We start from the raw sequence: 19,278 nt of genomic DNA on the forward strand, positions 1-19,278 counted from the left end.
ACTAATGAGTCTTAATTTACATCTCTTATCAGTGGAAGATGTACTTGCTCACACCTTTCCTTTAGATTCCTTTTGTACACACTACAGACTGTGACCATGAGATGCTTGAATGAAAGTTGAACATTCACCCTTGTGTATGAGTGCCGAATGTTAGCTAATGCATCATGATGAGCCTATCCTTGTTGAGTTACTTACTGAGATCATTCTCATTGCAAGTTCATTACACCTTGTGTACTTGTAGTGCAGTGAGCAGTTTCAATCTTAGTTACAATCTTAGTTATCAAAGACTCATTCCACCCAACCACAATACATCAGAGAGCTGTTTTGCATGTCAGTGCATCTTCACCTTGAGCCACAAAGTTAAATAGCTTTTAGGCCTGGTTCAGGCTTCAGTTCTTACTTCATAGTATTCTCACTGCTGAGCTGAGTATAGAATTCATTTTGTGAAAATAAATGTTTTCCCTCAGAATAGGGAGACATATCTAGAGTTGTGGGGCACAGCAGAACCACTTCAAACTGGCAGTGTTTGAGTGCTGTCATATGGCAGATTAGGTCTAGTGGAGCTCATTTGATGGTGCAGATAAGAAACTTGGGTAACATTACTGAAGGGCACTGTTCAGAGTGCTAGATGACTCCCACATAAGCCCTTAATGACAATTGACATAAACATACTTGAACATTTATAAATGCTTATGCCAACAAGCATCAGCTGACATTAAAAGCTGCTTTTGACATCTTTGATATCAAGTTAACATAACTAAATCAAGTACTAGGTGGGGAGAAATTACATCACACATTATAACAACTGACTTTGCAGTTATGTGTTTTTTTTGTTTTGTTTTGTTTTGTTTTTTTAACTAAAATTAAATTAAATTTTAACAAAATGTTTAATTAATAAAATATTTTATTCTTTTATCCTTTAATGAACCATCATGTTCTTCAGGTCAGTGAAGACCTGCCAAAAATACTGCGGGTCATTGTTAATCTGCAGCATCTTGCCACTCATGCGGTTAGCAATGTCCAGGGATCGGGCCCAGAAGGCCCCTTTGTTTTCCTCCACCAGGAAAGCTTTGGCTGGGTAGCTGATCTCCTCACACATGTAGGAGCAAGACACGTACAAGCATGTGAGCAGCACGGCCTGCAGCTCCTCCTTGGTGGCCACCTCAGCTGAAATGATGTCACGGCACAGCATGAAGAGAAAGACCACGGTGCTTGGAATGAGGAAGCTTTGCTCCTGCCATTTTGTCAGTGTCACGTGGCGGTCCACAATGCGCAGCCACTGCACGGGCTCGTCAGCAGTCAGGTCCTTCAGCAGGCAGCAACGCCGGCACAAGAACGCACCCAGGCATGTGAGCAGCTCGCTGGTGGAGGACTGCATGAGCAGTCTAGGCATGCTTTCAGTGCTGGCCTGGCCCAGCCTTTCAGGCTTACTCGCAGTGGCAGACTGGGTTAAAGAAACATCACAAAAGACAGTTCACAACTGGAACCGGATTATGAGTGATAACAGTGAGCTCAACACCTTCCTGTCTTTTGTCCTCATGTTGGTTGATAACAGTACTCACAGTAACTCCATCCAGGCCATCGCCAGAGGCAAGCTTCATGGACCGCTTTGTCTTGGGTGACAGACCTTTGCCAGAATGTCCTCGGAAGAGCAGGTTAAAGAACTGGCATTTCTTGACTCTGGTCTTCTTTTTCTTTTCTACCTGAGATGCTGTCAAATCCAAGACGCCAGAATCCTTAACACAGATTGGCATGGACAATGCACTACCCATACTGTATGGACTATCTCGGATCAAGTGGAATGTGCACAGAAGAGAGTAAGGTGGAATGAGTATTTGCGGAGAAAAACGGTATATCGATATTAGTACATCCATGGCTTATTAAATTCCATTTAATTCAATTCCATTACATCCATGGCTTATTAGATTCCATTTAATTAAATTCCATTTAAATTCCATTATGTATTCAACACTGGCTACAGATGTTATGTAACAGTCTCCCCAAACGCAATCCACGCGCTGTCTTTTCCCCTTTACCGGCACGCGCGCACTTAAACGTTCCAGTGGACCAAGGAGTAAGCATAGTTTAGAACATGCGATGCTGATCCTTGCGTTCTGTGGATCAATGCCTTTGGGACAAATATGTCAAATATGTCATACATGAAAATGTGTGTGCTGGTTTTCTAATCAAACAGCAGGCTCCAATGGATAGCAATGCTGACCACTTTAAAATGCACCCATTCTCTTGTTTGACAGCACTTGTTAAAAGGGTTGAACTAACAGAACTAAGTTGAACAAATGAGGGCTGACGTTCAGGTAGTCTGCCACATTAATGTCTAAAGAGCCAGTCACAAAATGCGACAAAATCTGTTCCTCTCTTTGGCTAAATTGACTGACACTGAACTTTAATTTTTCTGTTGAGTTATCGTTAGCTAGCTAGCTTTGCGAATGAACCTAGCTTGACTATCATGTTAGTGTTTTATTTTCTTTATTTACTATAATTTTTTAACCAACTAATTGTAGCCAGCTTGCTGTGAGACACCAGATCTAAAATAATGGATCTGCTGCGTTGTATTTGTAGACGCAATGGCAGATATGACGGGAAACTCGCTAGTGCAGCCGGGTTACCTTGCCTACTGATGAAAGTACAATCGACCACGGCAGAGACAGAAAACTAGCAATCTAGTTAGTTATCTGATAATATAACTTTACCCCTCTAATATTAAGGGATTACCATCACAGATGCCTGTATGTTCAGAAAACCCATCCCCAATTAGATAGTTTTAAGATTAAATATTCAAATAGAAAATAAAGATGCAGACTCCAGAATTAGTTGAAGAGAATAGCTGGTCCCGTCCTTTATTGCAACTTAAATATAAACATGCTTTTGAGGGACCCTCCGGAGAATGTCTGAGGGGTACACAAGAGTTTAATTCTTATAAACGTTTTCAAGGGCAATTATGTAAACAACCCTCCTTTTTTTCCATATTGTTCTTTGAAGTTTCCACCATTATGCTCAAATTACACATGACATTATAAAAGCTAGTCACCTATGAACCTGTGGGCTTATAGAGAAGGGAAAATAAACTATGGACTATTCGTGCTCTGCATTCTTGCGTATTTATTTATGCTAGGCTGTACATAACGCAGCCTTAAAAACATGGGATAAAAATCCCCATGTGACACAATTCAGGTTCTGTCTAAATACATGGCTAGCTAGCTAGTTATTTTTACAATCCCATTTAGCACATATATCGTCGCGAATGTCTTGAACAAAACGCGCTGTACCTAATCCCCATAAATGACATATCTCTCACTGAATAAAAACTTGTATGCTTCAACAGTATACAGTGGTAGAAATAGCGATCACCTTTAAAAGGATTTCTTACTGTAGGCCTATTATAAACAACATGGAGGAAATTAAAATAAAAATACTTGAATCAGACCGTGGGCACAGGCTGCTAATAAATCAGGGAAATGAAACTGGATGGACTGCTTAATTTTGTAACAACACAACATTTATGGTGACAAGGATGTTTCACACATACACTCTTAAGTGATGCTGACCTCAATATCCATATTTCACATTGTTACTGTAACACTATAGATGAACCTAAACCTCACATTCTCGTCACGTTGATAAGCTTTTTGAAAGTTCCGCTCTGCACGTCTCTGAAAGGCAGGTGAATTAATCTCCTGGAAACATAAAAGCATGACACTAAATCTTTCACTTTGTTCTTATATGCGAGTTGTCAATAATTCAAAATTCTTGTTAAAACTCTGGAACTCTGTTGCAGCTCACTCTCTGTTTTGCATTGCCAGATCGCTGGACAGGAGTATGTCCGGCTTTGACACACGTGCCCTGCGCTGACCAGTACCGCCAGCAACCACAACACATTGAGGAGACGTAATCCTCTTTAACTACTTGTCCTTCCTCCACGTATATACACTCAAAACTCCAGTTTAGAGTGGTTAATGGCACTTACGCCAGCACACTGTACCGGTTTGTTCACCTGTAGTCAGAGATGCACGGACCCGTTGGTGCGTATGCGTAACTCGGAGCAGGTGCTGCTCTACAAGGTTATGCTGCTGCTTATTGTCACTCTCTCACGAGCACAAGCCCTCATCTACTTTAACAAGGCTAAGTCATTGATAATGTAATAACAAACATGTTTGACAAAATACTAGGTCATAGTTTGCAGTCTGAAGTACTTCTGACCTGCTGAGAGTTAGCCTGATTTGATTTAGCTTGTTCTTAACCTTTGTTTAGTATGTTACGTAAAAGCTCATGGAAATATTTCAGATGTAACATACATGTACCTGACCATTTTCACTGAAAGAGACTGGTAGCTACAGGATTACACAAAGCTACAACCAGAAACGATTTCTAGTCACCGAGTATTATTGGTGTGAATAATTAGAATTTAAATGAATTCATATTTTGTTAATTATGTAAATATGTTGCAATCTTGGAAGACAGTTTGTATTCTGTTTCTATATGACAGTTATATATTTTTTTGTTTGTTTGTTTTCTTAATGTAATTGACAATCATGATCTTATAGTTTGTTTTCTAAGTGTGTTTCCACATTACCTTTGACTGTTGTATGCCTTGTATGACTGTTGCATTTAGCCCCTCATTCCGTCTCTAATTTTTGACATGTACTCTTGACATAAGTCTTGCATAAGTGGAAAGTCGATCAGCCCCCGTTTAAAAATGGTGAGCTTTTACTGTCACGTTAATAACATCACGCACGTGCACACATAATGCTTCGACTGTCCAGCACTTTAAATATCTTCTGAACATTATGGAGGGTGTGCATAGTTACCAGTTCCCTTCGTGCAAAAGGGTTGTCTTAGGTTACTGTAAAGACTAATGCACATTTGGAATCCTTTCTTTTGCTGAGATGTTACTAGCTCACGCGATACTCAAAAATGAGCACAATCATTGAAATGCGGATATCATTGGGTACAGGGGTACCTAGCCATAGTCATGAATAACTGAATATAAAAGGCTGAACAATCTACTATAAGCAATTGCATATTTCATTAGGGGTTTTTTTAATACGCTGTAGTAATTTCAGGAGCTCAGGCAGGGGCATATTTATATTTATGAGTGGCTATGCCACACCCACTGAAATAAAAGCTGAGGATGTCATTGCAGAGGTAGGAGGAGCCAGAGCAGAATATTACATTGCTTGAATAGTGGCTCTGTCTGCCCTGGGGGTATAATTGAAACCCAAAGACTGAAAGGATGGGGAGAGAGAGAGAGAGAGCGAGCGAGTGAGCGAGCATGTGTGAACATATTCTTGTCACGGTACGCCCCCCCCCTCCCCAAACGTCTCCCCGTGTGTGTTTGCTTGCTTGTGTGTGTGTGTGTGTGTGTGTGTGTGTGTGTGTGTTTGTGTGTGTGTGTGTGTGTGTGTGTGTGTGTGTGTGTGTGTGTGTGTGTGTGTGTGTGTGTGTGTGTGTTCATCCGTGTGGCCACACTCCCTTGTGTTTCACGCCTGCTCTTCGTTGTGTTGTTATTGTTTGCGTATATAAGACCTTTGTGTAAACGTTAACGTTGTCAGTGTTTGATCCCACGATAGCCTTAGTGCTACGTTGTCTTCCATGTCTCTAAATAAACATCGTTGTATGCATCACGGCTCCTCTTTTGTATCCTTCCAAGCCTCCCTGCGTTACAATTATGATAAAATTTGATAAAATACTAGATCATAGTTTGCAGTCTGAAGTACTTTTGACCTGCTGAGAGATAGCCTGTTTTGATTTAGCCTGTTCCTTACCTTTGTTTAGTATGTTGCGTAAAAGCTCATGGAAATATTTAAGATGTAACACACATGTAACTGACCTAGTAGAGCAAAATTACAGAATTGTAAGGAGGAAGTGACGTTCTTGGGGAATATCATTAAGGGAAATACACACAAGCTGTCTCAAAACCGACCACAAACCATCATTTCGCTACCTAAACCATAGTGGCATACTCCCCTCTTACTGTTTAAGTCCCACACGCAGGACACCGAATACTGCAAGACAAAAGAGTGTCACACTCATCAGCCCAGTGGTAGCTGAGATACCACACCACCCTCTTAGATATGCCTAATATAACTGTCAAAAGGTGTATAACACTGAACCCAGCTACACTCCTTCCTACGGAGGAGGATGGAGAGCCACAAGACTGCACAGCAGTCTTAGCTGAAGTATATATACCACGGGTTGATCTCTTTGAAGAAGCCATAAGTAACTCAGACCTATGCCTCTATGTGGATGGGTCAGCAAGCAGGGACGACACAGGGGTCAATAGGGCAGCATACGCGGTAGTAACAGATCATGAAATACTTAAAACAGAAGTATTACCATCCTCCTATTCAGCGCAGGCTGCTGAACTAGTAGCACTGACGGAAGCATGCAAACTAGCTGCAGACAAAACTGTTAATGATTTTGGAGCCATATGGAAACATAGGCAATTCCTGACAAGCTCGGGTAAATATATTAGACATCACCATCTTGCTAGAAGCCATTTCGCTGCCAAAGACAATTGCAGTTGTTACGTGTGCAGCTCACAGGACTACAGAAGACCAAATCAGCAAGGGGAATAATTTTGCAGATAGAGTAGCAAAGGCAGCTGCAACTAAAACCGCTGTGCAAGCAATACAGGAAACCGCTGCTACCCCGCAGGCCACGTTACGGGAAATTCAGTCAGGGGCTACCGCCACCGAAGGCACCAGGTGGAGACAACTAGAACCTCCTGTTAACAACCCACACTGCTGTCAAAATAGAAGGACGAGGAACCTGGGTACATCACACACACTGAAAGAAGGCTCCGACACCAGCCCCAACTCCAAGCAGCAGCACCCCAACAGACTAGGTCAGAACTGTGTTGAGTAGGGTGTTAAAGGCAAGGCCTACCCTTTCGACACTCGGAACCGTCAAGAGACGGTAGAGAAAATCAGACACAGCTAACGCAGTCAGAACATAGACTGCATATTAATATGGATGAAGAATCCCATGACTTATCAGAAGACTTGTTACCATTTCAGGGTCCCAACGCCACTGAGGCAGAACGATTAGCAGCTAAATGCCAACAAAATACAGCGTGTATGTCAGCCATTGTGCATGCCCAACATATCGAGCAAGAGTGCCTGGTGTGCCATTACAAGGACTGTAATCCCTCTGAAAAACGCAGACGTAGGAGAAGTGAATATGACAATCTCTATGTTAAAATATTGTTATTCTAAGATTTTTGAACATTCTAGTGCAAAGGCCTTACATCTTCCTGCCAAAAAGACTCTTCTGGTTCGCCATTTGTCCTGGTCCAAGTTTTCTTAGGACTCTCATGGAATACTTTGTTCTGAAAAGCCGAGATGAAGTCAAAAGCATAAATCATTTTTACAGTTTGGTGGACAGACAGCAATCTAACATGTAAGCAGACAACTGCTGTGAAAGTTAGAAAGCATAGAATACATACATTGTTTTCGCTCACACAGCGCAAAAAGTGTTAACGATCAAAATGATAAAATTAAATTGTTTATATTAAGCAAACGATGTAGATTCTCTCTACTGAGTGAACAGAGATAGACACAGAGAGGGAAGCGCTACTGTGGAATGACTCTTCTATGCTAAGTAGATAGCTGTTCGTCTCAAACTGCACGCGCTTAGGAACGTTATACGCATGTAAATAGCATGAAAAGCAATCGTTTATGCGCGACATAAAGCCTCATATGAGAAAACAGGTGGAACGTCAATGCATTCCATTACTATAAAAAACAGCAGACTGTTCATCATAAAATTAGAAAAGCTCTAGCTATAGTAGCTAAGCGGACATTTATACAGACAGACGTACAGTGCCAAAACACCTACAATTCGATAGAAAATAACTTTCTGTGATTACAAAATTGACTTGTTCAACCGTACCTTGTTCTGGAAGGTTCACCCTGGAAAGTTCACCCTGTCTTCCAACTTTAAAACTGCGGAAATCTGTCAAGTGAAATGACGTACAAATGCTTGAGCTCACCCTTAATGTAATTGTAGTGACGTCAAAGACGTTGTGACGTCAAATGCATTGTGATGTTTCTATAATGCTGTGCTGACATTTTGGTTATTGGGAAAATAAGTCAATAGTTCAAAAAATATTTGAAATTCCTATTTTTAGCAGCAGCCGAGTAAGTAGCTGATAGATGGGTACAACACAAAGTCATTCCCCTTCCAAGGATACACCACATGGCTTTATTGATAAAAATCGAGACATTAAATGTCCTGAAATTCATGTAAGCAATTGTGCAAAAAAACAAAACAACCCAAACTGTAATACAGACAGAGGTGGGTAGAGTAGCCAAAAAGTAAAAGTAATAAAGTGTTAAAAAAAAAACAACTGCTCATCAGGCAACATTATACATTTACCTGATGCTTTTATCCAAAGTGACTTACAATTATGAGTGAGTACACCTTGAGCAATTGAGGGTTAAGGGCCTTGCTCAGGAGCCCAACACTGGCAGCGGTACTGCTTGAACCAGCAACCTTCCGGTTATAAGTCAAGTACTTTGCCAACTGAGCTACGACTGCAGAGACTACAGACTGTTTCAACTTTGTTGGCTTGGCTGATGCACTACAAATACCAACTAGAGAGAGGGTCCAGCAGCATAAACAACTTGGCCAAGTTATCCAACCGGTATGATCGAGCAACATGGTCATACTGGTGAAATGTCAATCTGATTATACTGGGTGACCACTTTGGTCATTGGTAATGCTGGTCAACTATCTTGTTCTTATCTTACCTGAAGTGTGATGTTTATAGCTACACGCATACCAAATTGATTTGAAATAAATAACAATCTAATTGTAGGTATTTAGCCAGAAACCACAGTTGTATTATACAATATCTCATTAGGTTGAATGGGATTGTAAAATAGTAGCCCGTGTAACCTCTGTGTTCCATCCCACTCAATGATGCTAGCCAGCTCAGAGCAGGTATGTCTGACTTTGCCTTGCACCTCCCTGTAACTGTTACAACATCCATTATAACAATATGATAAAAAATATATATAAATAAAATGAAGCTGTGATCGTATAGTGTAGTTGTTTGATTATAATTTATGATCTCATAATAATCTTATCTACATATAATTGTACATTTACATCGTAACATTCACTCATATACTCAAATTCCATATCATACACAGAAAACGTCCACATAATCCAGTTTATATTTTCCTGATCAATAATACAAATAAATGAACAGCACCCTCTAGCGATGAACCTCAATTACTTCAAGCTAACTAGTAAACATAGCTAGGATAAGTCAGCGCTAGCTCGCAGCTAGAACAAAAATGCTCAAAAATGCTAACTTGTACCTCATGGCCATCAGCTGAGTTAAAAAAAAAAAATGAAATTGAAATTTCAATGAAATTGACCCACCTGGTACAAGTTTAGTAACCGCATTTAATCTCACTGAGAGGTCAGATAGCCAGTCTATACAAAAGAGTCAGAAATTTGTTAGAAAATTTGTTAGAAATTCTCCACTTAGCTTCACATCTCAGACGTATCCACGTTCGTAATAACGTGGTGAAATCTGCCAAAAACGGTGAGATGGAGCATAATAAGTAATAAGGCAAACTTTGGAACATGACTGGCAAATGAATCTACCCACAGCAGCTATGTCTCCCTCTGCGTGCATCTCCCACGGTTCATCTCCTTGTTAAAGAACATTTTGCTCTAGGTTTAAATTTGGTTAATGTTTGTTCAGGGTTGCATGATGTATTATTATTTTTTTACTGTTTGAAATGGCTATGGTTTATAATATTACAAGTTCATAATATTACAATATTCTCTTCGAACCGATGTGGTACTAGATCAAGGTTAATAGAAGAATGTGTTACTTTGGTGCTGTTTTTTATATATATTTATGGCTACAGTTTGTTTTTTTTTTGTTCAATCCTTTGGTGTGTGGTCTGACTGGAAGCATCTAAGGACTACAGTGACCCAAGGCAATGACTTGACCCCAAATCCTTCACTTGTGTGACTCAAGCCAACTTCAAAGACCTTGTGCACCCATTTGGCTATTATACCTGCGGTCCTTCATCTATCTGACAAACAACTGTGGTTACTAAAACAATGCTGGACTGTGGTGAGGACTGTCTAGTTAAACCTCCAAGCACTGCCTTGATATGTGCAGACACTGGTTTCAGAGACAGACACTCTTTTATGTATTTTGTGCATAATAGATGGGTGTGGGTGTGTAATGTATTTCTGCATCTTTGATAACCCCTTAATATAATAACACTTTTGGCCAAAATGGGGCAGGAAAGGTTATAAATGATTAATGTTTCTTTTGTTTTGCATTCAAGGTACAAGCAATGTTTCCTTGAACCCACTTTGTGAAGGACAAGCTAGTCAGCTTTGAACTGATGAGTTCAGGAAATGGCGAAGACATTAACAAAGGCTCTTTGATTTCAGTATGAGCTACACTACAGGATGTATTCAATATGTAGTCTCAGTGCTAATAGTTGTCCAGTAGCTTGTGATCCTACACCGCCTCGTAGTCTGTGTATCCATCTCACTATTGTAGTCATTTAATCACATCGGTCAAATTTGCGCAGTGTTGTATTTGATAACATAGTCACCATGTCCAGCGGCTATTACCTTTGTATGTAAATGAATTTACCCATTTTACACATTTTAGAATTGCACAGCTAAGTCCAAAATCTCTTCAGGCAAGATGATTTTGCATGTAGCTATTTAATACAAGCATGCAGGGGGCCCCTGTCAACTCAAGGTTAGGTTTCAGTGTGCTCTTTATATGCACACTGGTAGTGATTAAGGGAACAGGATTAGTAGCATATTATCAACCTGGAGAACAGAAATACAAAATATTTCCTTCACTGTATTCACTTTCAATGGCTTTATTTTAAACAGACCCTGTGGAGACTTTGCATGTCTAGGGTTACAGGTTGTGTTAATACCTTGAACTCATTGGTAATAAGTGGCCCCAAATCTGACAAAAACAGTCCAAACTCAGAGGTGCCTACACCTACTCATCCAGCATGGCCTGATGACCCACTGTGTCAAACAGGACACATAAATAATACGACACGTAAGTAATAGGCTGACCACACAGGTAATATCAGTCTTTCAAAAAGGGTTTAAAAATGGTCCAGAGTCAGATCTGACCACATCCTCTTAACCAGGATATGCTCGTGATACATTGTGTCAAGTTTGGTGATCCTGGCAGCATGGTTGGCTTTGGCAGGCCAGAGACCCTAATGGGACGCGTAAGTAATGGGCTGACTGCATAGATAATATCAGCCCTTAAAACAGGACTAAAAATCAACTATGGTCCGATTATACCGTGTATGACTATGTACGTGACAAATACACCAAACTTGAACTTGATCTGACCAATCAATTACATGATTTTTTTTTTCATTTTTAATTTTTAATGTAATTTTGAATACTTACATAATCATGAGAAAGCTGCTCAAGCATTGCATGAAAGAAATTACATCAACATAATTGAAAATGATGTAATATTTCTATAACAATCACATAACAATTATGCATTTCTTCTTTTTAAAATTAATACTTTTTATTGTAGGACTCATTTTCACCACCAGATGGCAGAATTATGTAGTGTTTTGTCCTTAGAGAGCTCAGATAAAGACCAGATTTGTATTGCAGAAAGTTTACAAAATCTTTCTATGGAGTTCTAGAGAATTTACATTTTTTATATAATCTGAATTTTTACAGAATATTTATTTGTCTTTATAGAGAATATTCAAAAATGTTATATGCTGAGGAACCATTGTAATGTTTTAAACTCATAAAATGTGTGACAATCATTCTTTCTCCAAAATATATTCAGCTATCTTATTTTCATAGACATAGTGTAGATTAAAGAAACTTGTTTTTGCTTATGCACATTACTTGACTGATCGATTAACTGGATGGACCACGCATAAGCGTTCATGAGGAAAATACTGAATCAATCAAATGCGATTACTGGACAAGTTCAATGTAAAACATGTTAGCCTGTAACTCACAAATGATGATGACAAGAAACACTGAAGGTAAACACAAGACAATATGATTCCCATGCAATTACAAAATTACTTTACAGATAAACATTTTTAAAGCTGTAAAAAAGTTCTACTAAAACAAAACATGACAAGGTCAACTGCAGTGGTGGTGATCTTCTGATGATAACTAATGTCCCATATTATAGTGAACCGAATAGACTTTTAAGAGGATTTTACCATTCCATTACCCCAGAATTACTACAGTAAAAACACTTGAAACCATACAATGTGTACATGACAAAGTGTTTTTAAAAAATATAGAGGAGTGATCTGATAACAATTTGATTTGTTTATTTTATAGAGCTTCAAATATGGCATATATGAAACCCAACAGACTTTTAATAGGACTTTGGTACACCATTACTTCAAACTCATACAGTAAAAATGACTGTAAATCATGTCATGGGTACAAGAGTATGTGTACTTCAAGAATCATAGAGGGATCTGATAGCAATTTGATTTGTGTATTTTACAGAACTTCAAATAGTGATATCTAGAGATCCAAATAGACATTTAAGAAGAATTTGTCATCCCATGACTCCAAAGTCCTACAGTAAAAACACTTCAACATCATATTCTGAATATGTTAGAAAGTGTTGTCCAAGAATATAGAGGAGGGAATTGTTAATAATTTGATTTGTGTATATTATGCAATTTTAAAATATACTCTAGTGAAATGATTAGCCATTTGCACAATATTGCTATGATATTTCTAAACCTTATCACAGTAAAAACATAAGGAAATCTTAAAATGAGTAGGTAAGAATGTGATGTTTATAAATATAGTTGAGATTTTCAACGATAAACTTTCCCCCTATGTCATTTCACAAACTGGCTACCGCAATACAAAATGTATTGACTACAAATACTTGGGGGGTGCTTGAAATGAAGGAATGTCACAGAATTGTGTAAAAGAATAAAATATAAGTGTTGCTTAAGATTGACAAGATTAAAGTAAGACAACTAAGTAGAGAGAGGCACAAAGGGCCCTTTTGTCATGTAGGGCACGTGGTTTAGTTTTGGTGGATTAGTTATTCTGTCATGTAGAGCATGTGGTTTAGTTTTGTTGGTTTCCAAGGACTTGCGATTGGTTCCTCTAAATTGGCTTGTGTGAGTGGGATGGACTGAAGCCCTGTTCAGGGTCGGTTCCGATCTGTTGGTTTCGATCCCTGTGTTGCCAGTATCCACTGAATTGGACTAATCGACTTCAGTGATGAGTAAATGAATGAGTCATTTACTTGAGCCTTTCCATTTAAGTGGAGACACTCTGGCAAAAATAGAAATGTGGAATATTGTAGATTAATATTAAAACAGCCCCCAGATAGGCTGTTTTTCATAGGAGTGGCCACGTGGGGTCACTAAATCTATACTTCTTACCGAAACACCTGTGGTTTTAATTTGTCATTTCTCCCAAATTGTCTTTTCATTTTCTCAAATAATCTCTCTTGACTTTATTTTATTTCTTTAAATCAACTTTTGTTCATGCAAAGAATTGTTCTGTTTGCATTCTGTACCTGAATGCTCTTCTATTAGTCTTTAGCAGAAGAGGATAACATTTAATTGGAAAGACACAGATCCAGTGAGTCAAAAACAATAAAGTATTGATTGATACTTCACAAGAGTGCTAACAATTCCTCATCAGTAATAGAGTAACATATTTCAGGTATAATAGACTTAACTAAACCTACTTGTGAAAGTAGTCCTCTTTTCAGGGCTTGGAAAATTTTTAAATGAGATTAGAACACAGATGAAGAGGAATATTCAGTCTGTCTTTATACAAATACAACGTAAAGTCTAGTCAAACAAAATCTGTTGTGATCCCACTTATCAACGTATCGGTCGGTTGGCAACCACACCTTCCAAAATTAAAGCTTTTAGATCAGGGATTTGTGACGGGCTAGGCTTGACCCAGTTATGGTTCTAATCCAGCCCCCCAAATGAATCTAGACTAGTTTAAATGAAATTGTAATTGGAAGGTTGCTGGTTCAAGCCCCGCCACTGTTGGGCCCCTGAGCAATGCCCTTAACCCTCAATTGCTCAAGTTGTTCTCAGTCATAACTGTAAGTGTCAGCTAAACGCCATACATAAGCGTGACATCATGTCTATTCTATCCCAGTCTCTCCAACCTCATACTGGTCATATCCAACTGTGGAACGGGGGAAAGAAATCAATTTAATTTATCAATTTAAGTTATTGTTTCAATAAAACTCCAAAGTGAGTGTAATACAATGTTTATAAAATGGACCAGCAGCAGACAGTAAGACTGCTTAGGGCCAGAAAGGTCTAGGTAATGGAAGCACTAGATCTGGTTTGCATCATTTTGTATCAAATGTAGAATTTCTGGTGATAAAATTCGCTTTTCTTCACGTCTTTCTGTGACAGTAACAAAAGCAAAAATAACAACAAAAAAATTACCCCCTTTCCTGTTTTCATGGTCAGCTGTATGAGGCGCTTTTTCATGAGAAAACATGACTGGAAGTAATGTAATAACCCCAATCCAAGCTCAGTGTGGACTACAGTTAAAGAGAAGGACATTAGCTGTCAGAGTAGTACTAACACAGAGGAGAAGGCCCTGGTCGGTGCTCACAAGGGTGGGTCATCTGAAGTGCAGTCCTGTAGAAATATAAAACAACTTCATTTTTTCATATTTTCCACTTTAAGGTCTGTCTGCTTCAACACACCGTTGAAAGAAATCAGACAAACAAACTGTCCCAGCTTTGATCCTGGCTTCATAATAACTGACTGAACAAAAAAACAAACAAAAAAAAAAGCATCTAGAGTACAAAACTAACAACGTATACATATTTTTGTCTTTGTTTCAATAATGATTTTGGTAAAGAGCATCTACCTGTATGTTAGTGTGACAGCAAGCATATACATTCTTCATGTAAGGAAGATTTTTATGACTTTAATTCCTTGAAAAAAAAAAGATGCCTTTTTTCTTATGGTTAGTGTATTTCAGTAATAGTCACGTGAAATAAAGTGTATTTAGATTTAGATATAATTTCATGTCTTGTCTTAAACAATGGTTGTTTTTTTTTCACAGCCAATAGTTTGACGCTTTATCGTGTATGTTCAGCCAAAGCCATCAATCAGGGCCAGCCGACATTTACCTGTCCGAAACGGTGTCTTCCTAGATAGCCTAGCTAATTGAAAGATTTCCACTTTCTTGAAGAAAAATCATGGACAACAAGAAAATGGAAACAGACGGCGAAAAATAAATCATATCTGGTTATATACACGCCGTGTCCCCGATACAAATGTCAGCATGAAACAAGTACTTCAATGCAATAATTCAGCCTGGCAGAGACGAATACCACCACGCAGTTTATTTCTCACTGGCGAAAATTCTGTACCAGAAATTAAATTAATTCTTAATTCTGCACCAGTTAAATTAATGAAAGCAACACAACTATTAAGTAAGTATCGATGGCAAATCACTGTTTGAAATGTAACCGTGCGTGCAACGAATGGAGCGAAATGTTTTTCTTAGTTTCCATGGTTGTGTAATCTCATTTGCTGCTAACTAGCTAGTTATCCATATTAGCTAGCAAAAGTGAATCTTGTATACCATCAAACCTATACGTTTAAGATACACAACACCGCATAAGTAGCCATCTATATCGCTATGAATAGCACCCTTTCAAAGAATGAAACCTTGTAGCTAATTAATCTTTGCTAGCTTGTGAATACCGACATTACTGTATTAATCCTGAGCCAGAATTTCAGCAGCTAGTTAGCTAGCTAGGTAGATAGCTAGTTAGCGGTCTAGCTTGCGTATACTCATACTCAGAAGATGATTTGAAAAAATATTATGTGGCATATAAATACAAGCAGAAATACTGGCTTTCACTCATCAAAACATTTTGTCATCTGACGTTTTGGAAATGTATGAAGAGGTTTCTTTAACTCTTTAACAGGGAATTTAATTTACTGAAAAAGTGAAGGACATCAGTAAAGAAAATCAGATTCACATTCACAAATCCAAAGACATAACATGTACTAGGATTGGTGGGGGACAGTTGCGTGTTAGGTCAGAGTCAGGGTCATACTGAATGACATTGTTAGGTGGACAGCTTGTATCAGTGAGATGTGTGTAGTTTGGGCACTAGTATCGGAGACGCGTGGCATGGGGCACTATTGTCAGGGAGACGTGTGACGTGGGGTACTTCGGTGTAGGAAAGACACTGAAGTTGCTGCTGCAAACAGTTTAATGGCTGGGCGGGTGCTCTGATATCGAGCTGTATGTGTGCTGTTGTGACCACAGTGAAGATGCTGCTTCAATCTCTCTAATTTGCTTCATGCATGGAGATGGTATCCATGGTCTGTGCTCGGCCCTTATCCTACAACCAATGCCCGGAACCTTTATGTCCTTAGGGCTATGGACAGATTCATGAAGGTTCAACACCTTTAATCTCATTTGAATCTTTTGTTACAGGCAGTGTTAATTGTTTACTTACTTCAGATCATTTCAAATGGAATGTACAGATTAGAATTTTTGTGCAATGATCATTCTTAAATGGGGGAAAAACTGACAATGTTTAACGACCCGTTATGTTACAGGACTGATTGCTGAGTGACTTTCAATGAACTACAGTGAACTGAAAACGAAATGAAATGCATATTTACCATATATTAGTACTAAAAAGACATGTTTCCAAAACATCATGTACTCCAGAGAGCATGATTTGTATTGCATTTTGTTGTTGCATTCATTTAGTCCTCTGAATATATACACTAGGTGCAAGGTTATAGTGCGTCACTGTTATTCTTGGGCATTCTTGGGAAAACTCATGAGAGATGTCTGTGTACTAAATGTATCTGACCAAAATGGTCAAGCCTGTAATGGTAGTACCTAACCCATAGACTAATGGGAGTGATATATAGCTCTATTATTTGGTTCCTTTATTTAGTAATAATATATCTTCGTATATTTTTGTTGTTCAGGTGCAAGTGCAGGAGAGCAAATCCAGCTTGTGCAAGGGACACATGGTGAGGTGCCAATGCACCAGCTAACTGACCGATTTATTATATGGAGGTTTGAGTTATGTAAAAGACCATTGAGTTTAAAGGATAGTAATTGAAAAACATATTTAATCTATGGTGGCTATAACTTTCAACTGTTGCTGAATTTTGCTCTTTGGTCTTTTTTTCGAGCAGTTTGAAAAAGATTTAATTTTTCTTTGTGTTTTTCCCTGTATCTGAACAAAGATTCATATAGAAATGTTTTACACTGTGGTGATCCTACCCTTTAATGGCAATGCATTTTATACTGTAGCTAATACAATGAAATTCAGGAGTATAAGTCTTACTTTGTGGACACTTGGCTAATTTGAAATTTGTCTGTATGTCATTTTCAGCAGGAATAACCTGCTTCTCAGGGAACATCGGCAGAGATGAGATGGCCAGTGGCAGAGAGGAGATTGATGAGACCTTCCCTGCACTACCTCGGGATGGACCAGAGTCCAGGCAAGGAAAAAAAAGATTCTTCGGTAAGAAACAAACCGTTCACCAAAATATTTACTGTTGCAGGTTTTTAATGAAAAAAGATCAGATCAGTATTGATATGGGGTGAACCATAAAACCAATTTTTCCAGGACTTCGCAACCATGACTCAAAAAATATAAAGCAGCATTGATGAGGTGAGGAGGATATTTCAACAGATAGATTTGTGCTACTCTATGCGTTAACCTGCTATTCTTTGTATGACTTGCCAAAGCTAAGCAACGAACAGAAAGAAGTGCTAAATAAAGAAATTATAATGAACGATTGGTGTAGCTTACAATCAGGGAAACACCAGGTCCGGATTTTTTGAAGCCTACTTTTATAAGGGGTTTAAGTCACTACTATTGAAACTAAAGCTTTAGCAGTTTTAACAGTCAGACCTGGGAAAGTCCTTTCAAATATGATAAAGGCAGACATACTGAGGATATTACTGTATCCTCTGTAACGCATGTAATGAAGACTGCTTAATAATAATCAGCAGAAGAACCTGGATTGTATGGTGGTCTCACTTCTATTCCATGCATAGTTTTGACCTGGGTGGAAGTTTGATGGACTGGTTTACAGTGCTATATGAAAAGCTAGGGGCACCTTTTGTAAAAAAAAACTGCAGATGTTGAACTTCTCATTGAGGAGAGGGTGAGAAAGGGATGCTTGCTGTCTGGAATTCTCTTTCAGGTCATTGACAATTGAAATACTTTATTACTTTAATAGAAGTATGTTATGACCTTGTCATTTTGTAAGATACTTAATTAAGCTGCTCTGCCTCGACTGTACTTATACCATGTGTATTTTTTTTTAAGTATTGTTTTTCCTTAACAACTATGCACTTTAGTTTTACATGATGCAGTTGAACTCTGAAGGAATGTTTTTAAATTGTTTGTAAATTGCATTAAAATAAAAAATAATTTCAATCATAATTAAATTTATTTTAACAAATTGTTTGTACCAATACCTTCCAGAGGATACTCTAAGCTCTATTATCCCTCTAATCATTCTCCATTTTCTGTAAAGAACTTTGTAAACCATGTTTATGAAAGTGTTAGTTGTTGCTATTTTTGTTTAAGGAAGCCAATGTACATTACTGTTATTGCTGAATTTAGATTTTGGTAAAAATGTTTTTACACATTTGGTAAAATTGTGCACAATAGTTGGAGCACAAATTACCATTCCAATCTGGCAACAGTAGTTGCCATGTACTAAAAAGCTTCCATGTACCAAAAGCAGCTGAGACCAGCAGGTCTGTGTTTGGTATGAGTTTATCAAAGGATACCGTTTCTGTGCAAGGAAAATAAGAATTGTAGCTCAGTGAACAAGGGACATGGTTTATTTTTCAGTTTTTATTTTAATTGTAAAACAAATGTTCAACTTCAAGAAACATCGGCTAACTAAGCCTTTTCCTTATTTTTCACCGAGCTTGGAGAAAGCCACTGCAAGTCTGGTAAACAAAGACTTTCTGTTCGGTTTAGGGATAGCCCTGGAAGATGTGGATGGCTCATAAACAGGAGTAGAAGACAAACATTGTAAACCTGTAAAAGAGAGGAAAAAAGCAGACAAAATTACATTCAAAGTCCAAAGATGATGGAAGAGGGATGTTGTGTGCAATACAACAAAGCTTTTGTCTTTCATGCTGTACAACTAAAATGGCATGAAAAACAATGATGACAAAAATATCTTAGGTTAATTTAGTGGTGCAGAATCCATTTCA

Source organism: Electrophorus electricus, chromosome 2, assembly GCF_041902795.1.
Source record: "Electrophorus electricus isolate QZ-2024a chromosome 2, ASM4190279v1, whole genome shotgun sequence".
NCBI lineage: Eukaryota > Metazoa > Chordata > Actinopteri > Gymnotiformes > Gymnotidae > Electrophorus > Electrophorus electricus.